Source organism: Pteropus medius, unplaced genomic scaffold (assembly GCF_902729225.1).
Source record: "Pteropus medius unplaced genomic scaffold, Ma_sr-lr_union100, whole genome shotgun sequence".
Lineage (NCBI taxonomy): Eukaryota > Metazoa > Chordata > Mammalia > Chiroptera > Pteropodidae > Pteropus > Pteropus medius.
In genome coordinates, this window is record NW_024341894.1 from 4,160,922 (window position 1) to 4,172,969 (window position 12,048).

General features: G+C 49.5%; 1 protein-coding gene and 1 long non-coding RNA gene across 2 annotated transcripts in view; one reads left to right on the top strand and one right to left on the bottom strand.

Annotated features, from left to right (window-relative positions):
* The window catches only part of SHB (SH2 domain containing adaptor protein B), a 128,264-nt gene that overhangs the window by 84,450 nt on the left and 31,766 nt on the right, over positions 1–12,048 (top strand). The gene's annotated exons all lie outside the window — the stretch shown is intronic.
* On the bottom strand, positions 3,087–4,375 carry LOC120597693 (uncharacterized). Its single transcript, XR_005651441.1, has 3 exons — positions 4,049–4,375; positions 3,426–3,539; positions 3,087–3,330 (listed from the first exon to the last, which is right to left on the bottom strand). It is a non-coding gene; the product is annotated as an uncharacterized LOC120597693 (long non-coding RNA).

Consider the following 12,048-nt stretch of genomic DNA (forward strand, 5'->3'; position numbering starts at 1 on the left):
CTTCACTAGACCCTGTGTTCCTTACTACCATACGTGTCTGAAGTGCCCACACAGCTTTTCCGGGCTCTTGAGAGTTCTGTGATGGGTCCTAGGAGCCTTGGGTACAGGATCCATAGCTAGGGAACGTCTGTGTGGGATCCAGATGTCTAGGCAAAATCATTACGGTCTCTTTCTACCCTTTACATTCTTTGGTTCTGCATGTTAAGCCTGAATGGGGAAACCTGGGCAGGGAACCTGGTTACTGTTTTCAAATTTGCAAAGTGCGTGACTGTGAGGGACCCCCAAAGGGCAGAGCTGGAGGAGTCATAGAGATTTAGGGTCCAAGCGAGTGGTAAGAATTTCGGTTATACCTGTATAATGAGCTTCCCCTCACTGGGAGCTTTGCCAGCGGTGGGAGGCTGGCCTTCAGTCACTGCCAAGGATGTTGCTATGCTGCCTCCAACAGGACCCCAGCATGCTGGTCAGAGACAGGTAGAAGGGAAGACCTCCGAATTAGCTCCATGATACAATCTATGAATGAAGCAAATGTGCTTTCTGCGTTTCAAAGTTCTGTCCTGCGTTGCATTCATGAAAAGAGGCACTTCTCAAAAGGGGCTTTGGTATTCTCCACAAAAGTAGCCCTTCTGGGCTGGGGGCTCCAGACCAGCCTTTATGGAATTCAGACCTTTCCCATCTCAGCCAGACTCTGGGGGCTGCAGCCTCAGGAAGACTTGATTATCACTTCCTGGTTGCTGTGAAAACAGCTATTGCAGGGTGTAAGGTGGCCCTAGCTTCTTGGGAATGAAAGTCTTTCTGTGGTCAAGGAAGTAAGAAATACCACAAGCTCTCCAAAAATCCCTGGGCCTTCATTGCCTGCTGTCTTTCCAGGAAGCCGATTGAGGCCTTAGGCAGAACCCCCACCCCTACCCTCACTCTGACCAGCCCAGAGGATCCCATCCCACTCTGTGGCCTTTGTTGATCCCAGCCCCCAAGACAGATGCCTGGTCAAGTTTCACCACCGGCTGCTGGAAACCAGTTGTAGCACTGCCATCATGAAGAAGTGGTGTGGCTTCTATCAAGTTATCAGCCTGCTTTCCACCGGGCAGAAACACCTGCCTTCAGGGCTGGCTAGACTAAGTTCCCAGCCTGCTTTGACTCACCCCCTGGGAGTCTTTACAGCAACAAACTGTGAGGCAGGCAAGTGGGTCTAGAAATGGCCTTATGGTCAAGCCCATAGCTCCCAGATGCTACTCTGGGCCCACACGAGGGCTCTGTGGAGCTCCCTACACAGTATGGGACAGGAGAAGCACCCTGAGGTGATTCCACACTGTCTCAGGGTGGCGCCAGTTGATGTGGAGGGTTTGACCGGCCCCTGGTGTTGTGGCACAGATTGTCAGATGGACAAATGGAGCCTGCACAGGAGGTAGGAAGGGCTTAGGAGCTGGGTTGATATCCTGGAGAAGCAGACCCTGGCTCGGGGAGGTACAGATTTGGTGCCTTCGCACCTCAGAGTGGCCACTGGGAGGACAGAGATTGAACCTGCCCTGGAAGCATCTATTCCCTCACCTGGGAAATGTTCCCACTGCAGAGGGTCCTGGTGAGGCTTAAAGGACACCGCGTCGGGAAAGTGCTAGCATTTGTGGAACACCTTCTGTGTGCGTCAACCTCATTTCATCCTCGCCACCACCCTCTGGGAGATGAATTTCCTCCTTTTACAGATGAGGAAACTGAGGTCCAAAGAGAAGAAATAACTTGCCCAGGGGATCGTACCTAGTCAGCCACAGAGCCTGGATCAAACCTGAGAAGTCCGACCCCAGAGAGCTAGCCCTAACCCAGTTGTCGTCTGACTCCCTGCTGCTATCCCAGATGCATAAAATTCGGTTGGAGCCCTCACCCTCCCAGAGCCCACAGGAGATGCCACATGCCTTTCATATCACCCTTGCACTGATTTCTCCCTATATCTATAGCTAGTTGGATGTGATTCTGAGGTGTATGTTCCCACTTGGAGTGAATGGCTCCAGCTGAGGATTCTGTAGGATCCCAAGTTCTGGAGGTTTGAGCCTGTATCTGGGTGACTATTGAGATGCCATGATTCAGTCATGCTCTGCCACCACTCATCACAGGGAGGGGCTCTCACACCATGGCATCCCATTCCCTCTTGTCCAGATGGGGAAACAGGCTCAGAGAGGAATGGAACTACTGGAGACCTCATAGCACAGCCAGTCAGGCTATACACAGAGGATGGATCAACATTTCCTTTTAATTCAGTGAGTGAAGTTAAAAGCGACATCCTTAATGATTTGCAATTGCCTCTGAGAAGCGGGTGATCAGAGTCCTTGCTCCAGGAGCCAGGCTGAAGAAGAATGTGAGAAGGGCACCCTCAAGATCATTTAGGGAAATAAAGTCATTTCATCTTTGACTCACTGTCTGAAGATGTGCCTCTATTGAAGCTACTTTTTAGGCTGTATCCTAATTCAACCAGGACAGTTCTGCCTTCCAGCAAAGAACGAAGACAGACCTATGACTCAGTGCTGAACACAGTTGTTTGGGGATCTTGTCTGTCTTCCCCACTAGCTCCTTGGTGGGTTTCTCTGCCCTAGAAAGCTCAGGACAGTGTCTTGCATGTGAGGAGCCGGTGGGACAGAAGGAGTCAGATAATCCCAAGTTCACATGCCAGCTCCACCACTCACCAGCTGTAGAACCTCTGGCAGATTCTGTTTATAGATTCTATAAAATCTGTAAAGTGGAGATAGTCACAACCCTTGCCACACTGGATCTCTGTGACGGTCAAGGAAAAAGATCTGTACGAAAGGACATTGTAAGCCCTAAGGGGTCATGCATGAGAAAATGACTATTGGTGTTCAGGGAAGGATTGCTGTATTAAATAAAAGTTAATTTAATATTAAAACAGTACTACTGAATAAAGGAGTACTTAGAGGGCACAGAGGACCCATTTACAAATCTCATTCCAGTTATGTCTGGCAATGAGATTCATGGATATAGAAAGCAGCGGTTCTGTTAGAAATCCGAAATCTCAATTCCAGCAATAGAGTTCTAACCATAAGCCGCCCAGGTCTTCCGTTCTTTTTTCACTGGTCTCTGGGTGTGAGAAGGTCCTCACTGCCTTTCTTTCCTCTGCCACTTCCTCATTCTACTTGGGACACATTTATGGATCGGTTGGTTTGCCCAGAGCATGTGTTGGAGTCACCTGGAGGAAGCACTAAACTGATTGCTGGTTCCAACCCCAGAGTTCCTGATTCACTAGGTTCTGGGGACGAGGCATGAGAATTTGCAGTTTTAACACGGTCCCAGGTGTTGCTGATGCTGGTCTAGGGACCCCACTTTGAGAACCTAGAAGATAGAAAGTACTGTTAGGTGCTGGGGCCAGAGAGGAGTTAGGGAAGGGAGGGGAGATCAGAGCTTGCCTTGGCTGGTATCAATTTTACCTCCTCCAGGAAGCCTTCCCTGACATGACCAGTCACTTCTCCACCTCATTCCTGGTTGGGCTGAGACCCCTGTGTGCGCCTACCACATCCTGTATTGGTGTGCATTGGTTTATTCTGGAACAGCCAGATACACTCTTGTCACTATCAGCTTGGGGAGCTAATGTTATGTTGGTCACCCCTTAACCAGGTGCCCTTTTGAGTTTTGATACCTTCCCAGCCTTATCTAGTGAGGCTCTAAGAGGACAGAAAAGAAAAGTCCCAGGTATATCTATTATCTAAACAATTGTGAGTCATCTCTGAGCCAACTCAGCTGGCTAATTTAAAATAATCCTATTAAGGTGGCAGAGGCAGGAGCGGGGAAGAGGGTGTGTGTGTGTGCAGGGGAGGACAGGAAATTAACACTTAGCACCAGCTATGAAGCTGGCATGGGTTAACCCTAGGAAGCCCTGCAAGCTGGGTATGGTTTCACTGTCATCACACAGATGACCATCTTCAGGCTCAGAGAGGGTGAGCAGCTTGCCCACACTCACACAGCTAACGAACTCAGTCTGACTGCAAAGCCTTTTGCTCTGCTTCATTGACATCTCAAGTGTAGAGAGGGCAAGTCTGAAAGTTTCCTTTACCCTGTGCTTGTGCAAGGTGGCTCAGGTTGTTGTTGAGGCAGAAGCAGTTTCGGTCACTTCATGCTGATCTCGTAACTTGTCACTGTCAGTCAAACACAAATGCTCCAAAGCTGGTAGCCCTGACGCTGTGAGTGTCAGACACTGCTCCAGGCTTGCTGTTCCCACCAAGTCCTGTGACTCATCCTCTTGCACTCAGAATAAACAGGCTCGGCCTCTGCAGAAGATTCTTTGGGGAATCTTAGACCTGCCACGATCACCTGGCGCACCTAACGCATACCACCTCCTCTCACTATTATCCCTGCTCGGGCTCCCATAATGCTTCCTGCCTCCTGCCTCCTGCCTCCTGCACAGCTTCCCAGAATGCCTTTGGCCTGTGAGGAAATTAACAATTGTGTTTGTAGGGAGCTTTTAGCTATGTACTAATGAGTAACAGTTGTAATTAATATTTAACACGTGTGAACAGCAGGTCTGCAGAGAAAAGCGGGGGTTTAAATGAGAGAACGGGGATCACTTGTTTCTTTTGGCTAATATGTTACTGAGGGGCAGGGTTTTCCAGTTGGCTTTTTGTTTGACAAATGAATGAATTCATTTAGTAACCTAAAAAAAAAGAAAGAAAGAAAAACACTAGCATTTGATAGCTTTGATTCATCTGCTAATTATATTGATAGATAGAAATGTTCCTTTAAGTGCCTTTGTCTTCTGTGTGGAAAAAAACCGAAAGATTTGATAGAATGTCTTTGCTCTTCTGTTTGGTAAGTCAGATCTCCATGTGGTTAGAGAATTTTAAGCTTTATGAGGTCAGAGACTCTGCCTGCCTTGTTCATATCTGGGTCTCCACCTAGATCAGTGCCTGGCACATAATGACCATGCAGATATTTGTTAAATTATTGAATAAATAAAATCTCAGGGAAACCAACCCCAATTTCTCTTTAGGATGCTTCAATACATATGCAATCATGTAGCCTGCTCACACAGAGGTGGTTTGTTTACATATCATTCTTTTATGTGGTATACCTGTCTTCTCTCCAGATGAGGCTGAGGGACCTGTACTTGGGGGGCATTTTTGAGTGGCTGTTGACTGCTGCAGTTGTCACCTCTGCTCTGAACTCCCAAGGAGAAGCTGAGAGTGTGTCCCTGCCTGTCTGAGGATTGCTCGCGCATTCAGATACCATACTGGGGATGGGGAGACTGGTGTGCCAGTGGGTGGCAGACAGTTACCCGAGAGCCATGCATTTGGCTTGTCCCCTCTTGCCTTCCCTCACTGCCATCTGTGGAGGGGCAACAGCAGAAACATATAAACAGCTGGGCTGGGGCTTTGGGGCTCCTAGACAGAGAAACTCATTCCCACAAATGCCCAGCCTGCTCCCTACAGGTTCTCTGAGGCTTGTGGATGGGGGAAAAGCCCCTTTCCCAGGCCCTAGGATTCTAAGTAAGTGTCTGTGGGTGACTGCTGGTGAAAGTATCAGGAGACCCTGCATCAGATGTGAGCAAGCCATCTCTATATGACAGGTGAACCCAGCCCAGAACTAGCAGAGTATACACAATTCAAGTGCCGGGGGTCCAGATTTAAAGCTCCGTGTTGCCACTTGTTAGCAGGGTGACCTGAGAAAGCTGCCTGTGTTCCCTCATCTGTAAAATGGGGTGACAATAGGTGCTGAGAGTCAGGGGCACAGTGAGTACTCTGTGGATGCTGGCTTTTGGTATCACTGTCGTTTCCACTGTTTTTTGATTTTGTTTTTGGTTTTTCTTGAGAATGTGCTATACTATAGACAGGATTTGTGCTGAACTCATTAGAGGCCTCTGGGATTCTGAAGACCTGGGGTCAAGTCCAAGTTCAAATCTAGCTGTTGTCTTGAGGCAATTTGGTCCCTTTTTTGCCCTTCATTTTTCATCTGTAGAATGAATTATGATGGTAAAGATGGCCTGCTCCTGCAATTGTAAAGGCTCCTGTGTTGGGTCATTTAATTATCTTTATCAGGATTTTTCCTTACATTTCCTGCATCCAAGCAGCAGCCCTTGGGATCGGGTCTTTGCACCAGGCAATGGTGTCAATGTTTCCTTTAGGGGGAGGTGCAGAATAAGAGGAGGAAGACGCACCTCCTGTGCCAGGCCTGCCTTCCCCAGCCCAGGCTTGGCTGTACTTGTATGGACTGCGTTTTTGGAACCCAGGAAGCGGCGTCCTGGCGCCTGCCCCACAGCCTTCCCGATGGATGCCCTGCTTTGTGGAGAGTCGCCACTGCCTTCCCTCACAATGAGGACCTCTGTTCTCGGGCACCACCCACAAGATGTGGCAGCGTGGTGGCCTGGGGCCTACATGTGTCTGCGAGGTGAACACAGAGGCCTTTTGTTGATGATCCTGGAAATGCAAAGCAAACATTTGCTGAGCCACATGTACCTTACAGCCTACCTGGAGGTGCAGCTTTCACTCGCAGGGCAGGTGGGGGAGGGGAGAGAGTGAGGTCCACACTTAAAATGGAGGAGAAAAGGGGGCTTCACATCTCTGGGCCTTAGTTTCTCCATCTGCCAAATGGGGATTCTAATACTTGGCCTGCTCTGAGGGACAGATGAGATGATGTGGAACATACATGTAGGAGGCTGAAGCAGCAGAGGACCATCGTCATGAGAACAGAGTTTTAGTCAATGGCAAGTATTTGTGCATGGTTGTGAAAGTTTATGGTGTTTCCATAGGCTCTAGGGGTTATACAGTCCAGCTCTCTCCCCAGACCAGTGCACGGTCTCCCTCCTTTCCTCATCTTGGGGACTCACAGCTGCCCCTTCTGTGCCTCTCCACCCCTGCTCTCTCCACTCCCCACTGTTCCCTACACACAGACACACCAGAGTCACGGGCCGGCTATCAGCAATGTGGCGGTACTGGCACCAAGGACTGCGGAAGGGGTGCCTTGGGCACCTTCGTTCTGTTCTCTATGCCCTTGTGTTTTCAGAGTAAGACGATATCCATGAACAAACACAGGCTGGGACACTATTCAGGCCTCTCCTGTCAGCCCCGTGTGGTTTACAAACGTGGCCCATATTCATTTCCGCCTCTTCCACAGCGGGCCTAAAGAAGCCTCTTCAGCAGACCCAGAGCTCCTTGCGAGTCGCACCACGTATATATAGTGTCTTGTTTTCAGTCCTTGTTGCCTATGTTTAAAGGAGTCTCTGTCCTGTGCTGGAAAACTGGGAGGGCCAGAGCCTCCAGACAAGCCAGAATGAAGCAGCCACTGAATTTGGAGCACACTGCAGGCCTCATCTGAAGCCCAAAGACCCTGGGCCCCCTTTATTCCCTTCTAGTTCTCTTTGAATGGTTCCTGTCCCTTTGAATGGGCCACCATCTATAGCCTTGGTCAGCTGGAAGGACTGAAGGACATTTGGCAGACTGTGTACTCTTCTTTCCCTGCTCCTCCACAGGGAAAGGCACTCTTAAGGCGACCCCAGGTGAGGAGAGGCCACCCAGGGCTTCGATCCCAAAGCAGGGGAGTCAAGGGCTGGGAGCTGGGGCTTACTGCCTGGCATGGGAGATTGCTCCTATCGGCTTGAGCAGGTTACTTGCCTGCATCGGGCCCCGTATGTAAAAACGTGGACAAAGTAGCACTGACTTCCTAGGTTCTCTGTGAGGGTCAGAGAAGAATGCCACATCATGCCCTCACATGTGCCTGCCCATGCACAGGAAGTACTCAATAAAGGTTAATACATATTTCAAGACTGTTTTAAATAATTCCAGGGAGGAGTGCAGCTCCTCTAAGTTTTCCGTTTGATTGATTGATGATTGGAGATTTTATGGACCTGCCGACCTGGGTAGAGATCCATTCACTCAACAGATGTTGAGCATCTACCGTATATACATATCAGGTACTGTACTAGGCATCGGGGATTCAGCTTTGAACAAAACAATATGTCCTGTCCACTTGGAGCTTCTAATTCAATCAGGAATTCCAGTCAAGGTTGGGAGAAAAGAAGGTGGTTTCTGATACAAGGCACTTTCTCCTCTTGAGTATACAAAGGGAAGTATTCTGAGCATGGATGTGACTTGGAGGAGGGGTAGCACCACCTCCACAATCTTTGATGGGGTAGGTATGTCAGTCCTGTTCTACAGAAGAGGTAGCCAAGGCTCAGAGAGTTTTAGACACTTCCCAAAGTCACATAGTAATGGCAGAGGCAGGATTCAAACCCACGTCTTCCTTTCTCCACAGTCCACACCCTTTTTGTGATACCCAGCTGCTGTAGTTCTTCCATTTTATGGCCTTCTTGCAGTCCAGGGGCCATTCTGTAGAGCCGGCTGGCTGTATGTCAGGCGTGGGGAGGGTCAGGGATGCTGAGACACGAGGCCCCATCTCTCTTGGATTCAGAGAAGACACCTCCACAGTGCACGGCAACAGAGACTGGTGTGGGATCAGACAATGGCAAAGACGGGCTGCAGGAAGCAGAAGAGGAGAAAGGAATTCCACGTGGGGCTCTAGGGCAAAACTTGCCCCAGGAGGCAGCACTGGAGCTGTGCTTTTAGAGTGGCTGGGACATTTGCACACAGATAGTGAGGAAAGGGGTTCTAGAGGGCAGGCACAACAAAGCCAAGGCCTAGAGGCAAAGGAGCAGGTGATGGATTTGGGGACTGGCCGTTCTTTGTGCCTAGAGGTGGGTGTGGAACCCAGAGGGGTTTTATAGGGGAACACTGATATCAATTCTATAAACAGCAATATGAATGTAACTTATTGAAGCCTTTTGGTTCACATTTTTAAAAGCACCCTTGTTCTTTAAAGTTAAGTAGTGTAAATGGCTCTTAAAAGTCTATCGTGGCCATGATGTACTCAGTCCAACTAGTTGGGGCCTGGGGAGTGAATTTATGTGACCATCCAATTCAGAGCGTGATTTCACGTTAAAATCGAACGGCATTACGAATAAGTTATAGGGGAAGAAGATGTACCAGGTCAGGTTGGCATCAACTCACCGAGGACCTTGAGCCCCAGAGTGAGGGGTTTGCCCTCTGTCCGGGGCACTGAGAGCCAGCAAGGGTTCAAGAGTCCAGCAAAGCTTGGCTTTTTGGAACTTGTCTTTGGCTAGCCCTGAACGAAAAACGGAAAGGAGCCAGACTCCGAAGGAACACGTTTATTTCATCTAAGCAAACATTTACTGAGCACTGTCTCTGTGCCAAGCACTGGAGCAGATTCCGGGGCAGACAGGGCAGGAGAGGGTAAGAAATCAAACGAATGCCAGGCGCTGCCCCTACCGAAGGCCCCGGCTGATTGGGAAGCACGGTGTGGGTGAAGCCCAAGAGAGGCACCAAGTGCTGTGAGCTGCAGAAGGTAGCTCTCAGCGGGTGGGATTAGGGGAGGTTTTCAGGAGGGGTGGCCTTTGTGCTGGTGTCTGTGGGGAAGGAGGGCCTGGAGAGGGTGAGCCTGAACCCGGTGACCAACAGGCCTGGGCTCAAACTTTGGCCCACTCCTTAGCTTTGAGAACCTGGAGATCTTTCTCACCTCTGGACCCCTGACCCCTCACGCATTACCCACAGGATGGCAGGGTAATGTTCGAGCTATGGTGGGTGTCTGGGACACTGTCTTCCTTCTTTGTCAGTGACTAAACTTCGGGATCGAATGGCATAAAATCTATAATTCAGCAGGTCCTTCAATAACATCCTTTCATTCAGCGTCATTTCATTAGAAGGTCAATGAGATGCCATAGGAACTTAACTTTTGTTTATATCGATTGGCGTATGTCATTGTGCTTAAAGTTGCAGGACCTATAGATGATGTTAAACAAGGACATACCATACAAGTAGGAAGGCCACCCAGAAGGTGGGGGGCACCTGAGCTGGCCCTTAAGGGGTAAGGCCTGTCGTCAGACCATAACTATCAGAAGGGGCCCCTTCACCTGCCCTAGAGAAAAAGGCTGGTGGAGCCACTAACTGAGCTACCTCTCCCACTGCCACTGGGGTTCTGGTCCTGCCCATCTGAGTCTCCTCTCCCTCCTGCAGAACTCTGACTTCCATTTGTAATTGCCTATAGGTGGAATTAATTATGTCCTCTCATTCTAAAGACTCTGCAGGGGTGGCATATTTTTTCTCCAAATGTAGATATTCTTTTGAGGGCTTACATCTTCCTTTATCTTTTACAGAAAATCACTAAATTAAACGAATTGCCATTTTAAATTGCAGATTAAAGAGAAACATAATTAGAAGGAATGAAGGCAGTTGTGTTTAGAGCTTTCGTTCTTAATGTTTTTTTTCTTTTGCTTCTGAATCACTACACTTGGAGTTTGTATATTTTTATTTTAGGTGAAATGATTTGCCTAATTAAGCCTGTCATTCATCACCACCTGTTCTCTAAAATATATGGCTATATTATTAAGCTTGCAAGCGAATGTATAAATTAATTCAGCGGGGAATTACAGTGTTGACTGGGATGTTATTAGGTTTCATCCAATTTATCTTGTACGAAAACTGATATTTTTTTCCCAATAAAGTGAAGCAACAGCTTATTAAGTTTCTTTATTCAGCCTTTCATCGAGCACTTGTTATGCTGCAGGCCTGTGCTAGGCATGGGGGTGGGGAGATAGGGGCAAATGTAGTATAGCTCCTGCCCTTGAGGGGTTCATAGGGAGCCAGACAGGGAAACTGGTGATTAGGGTAGCACAGGCTGACTCCGGGGAGGGGGCGAGGTCAGGGAAGGCTTCCTGGAAGAGGTGACCTCTGAAGGGCAGTGGAATCAGGTGAAGAAGTTGGTAGAGGTCATGGGTTGGGGGTCATTATAATTCAGACAGAGGACAAGCCTGGCTAACTGGCAACGACAGTTAGCCAGTCGTTGGTTGTTCTGAAGAGCCTGGTTTCCTTCCCCAGTCAGTGTTCCATGTTCTATGCCTCTCTTCTCACCTTATGTGCCAGGAAATGTGTAGTAGGGGCTTATATTGGCAGAAATCTTTAAGTTCTGATTTTAGCCAACAGAGTCCCAGGTTATCAGAGGTGAAAATGCCTTGCGATTCATCTGGCCTCTCACTGTCCTCCACCTGTGGCCAAACTAAGCCTAGAACCTCACCTTCCATCCAGCTCCCAGCCGCCCCCTCCCCACCTCTCCCTCCGCCCCACACACTATGCCACTTAGCTAGTAGCTGCCTCCTCTCCGCTCCTGACAACCTGAAAGTTGTCAGATGGGGAGGCATCCTAGAGAAGCATATGGTGGTCCTATGCCTCCCTGAACCCATCTCCTGCTGTGCCCAGATCTCTACCTCAATGGGGCATCACACAGGGTCTTCCCTAACCCCACAGTTAGTCTCAAGTCCTGTTGGCATCACCTCCTCCATCCCTCCCATCATTGAGAGATCTGGCCTCCATCACCTCCCCTAACTGGTCTCTCTGCCTCCAGAGTTGCCCCAAACCCACCCTCCATCAGCTGTCAGAGAGGTCTCTAAAACCCAGTCCGAGAATGGCATTTCTTAATTCAACCCACCCATAGGATCAAATCCCAGCTCTTTAGAAAGGTGCTCTCCGACCAGGCCCTCACCTGTCTACCTGATCTCAATGCTTGCCCCTGCCCATGGTCAACCATCCAGGGCTCTGCAAGATAGGTGGCTCGGCAAGAGCCCTGGGGAAGAGCCAGGCTGCCGGGAAGCCAAGGAGGGGCCTGTGGTGATGTGTGTGCCAGGTCCCAGCTCTGGGCTTCATCCTCTCACGACCCCTGTGAAAGATCAGCTCATCAGCCAGATGGAAGAGGGCTCTCTCAGACATCCAACCCCAGGACCTATTCCCTAGGAGGGCCTCGAGGTCATTGTCGTCCTGCTGTCTGTCTCTGCAGGTGGATACAGGACAGAACTGTTGCCAGAAAGGAGGGCAGGAGACCCCAGCAGTTCTCGCTCTTCCCCTCTCCACGCTGCCAGTCCTGGTGTTACATGCTGTGGGCATCTTTAGGTTGGAGTTTGACCTCCATCTTTTCTTCTCATGAAACTTAGAGTTTCTGTGAGTCTTCCCCTTCCTGTGCCAGCTCCATCCTTCCAGGGCTCAGGCCAAAAGTCTGTTG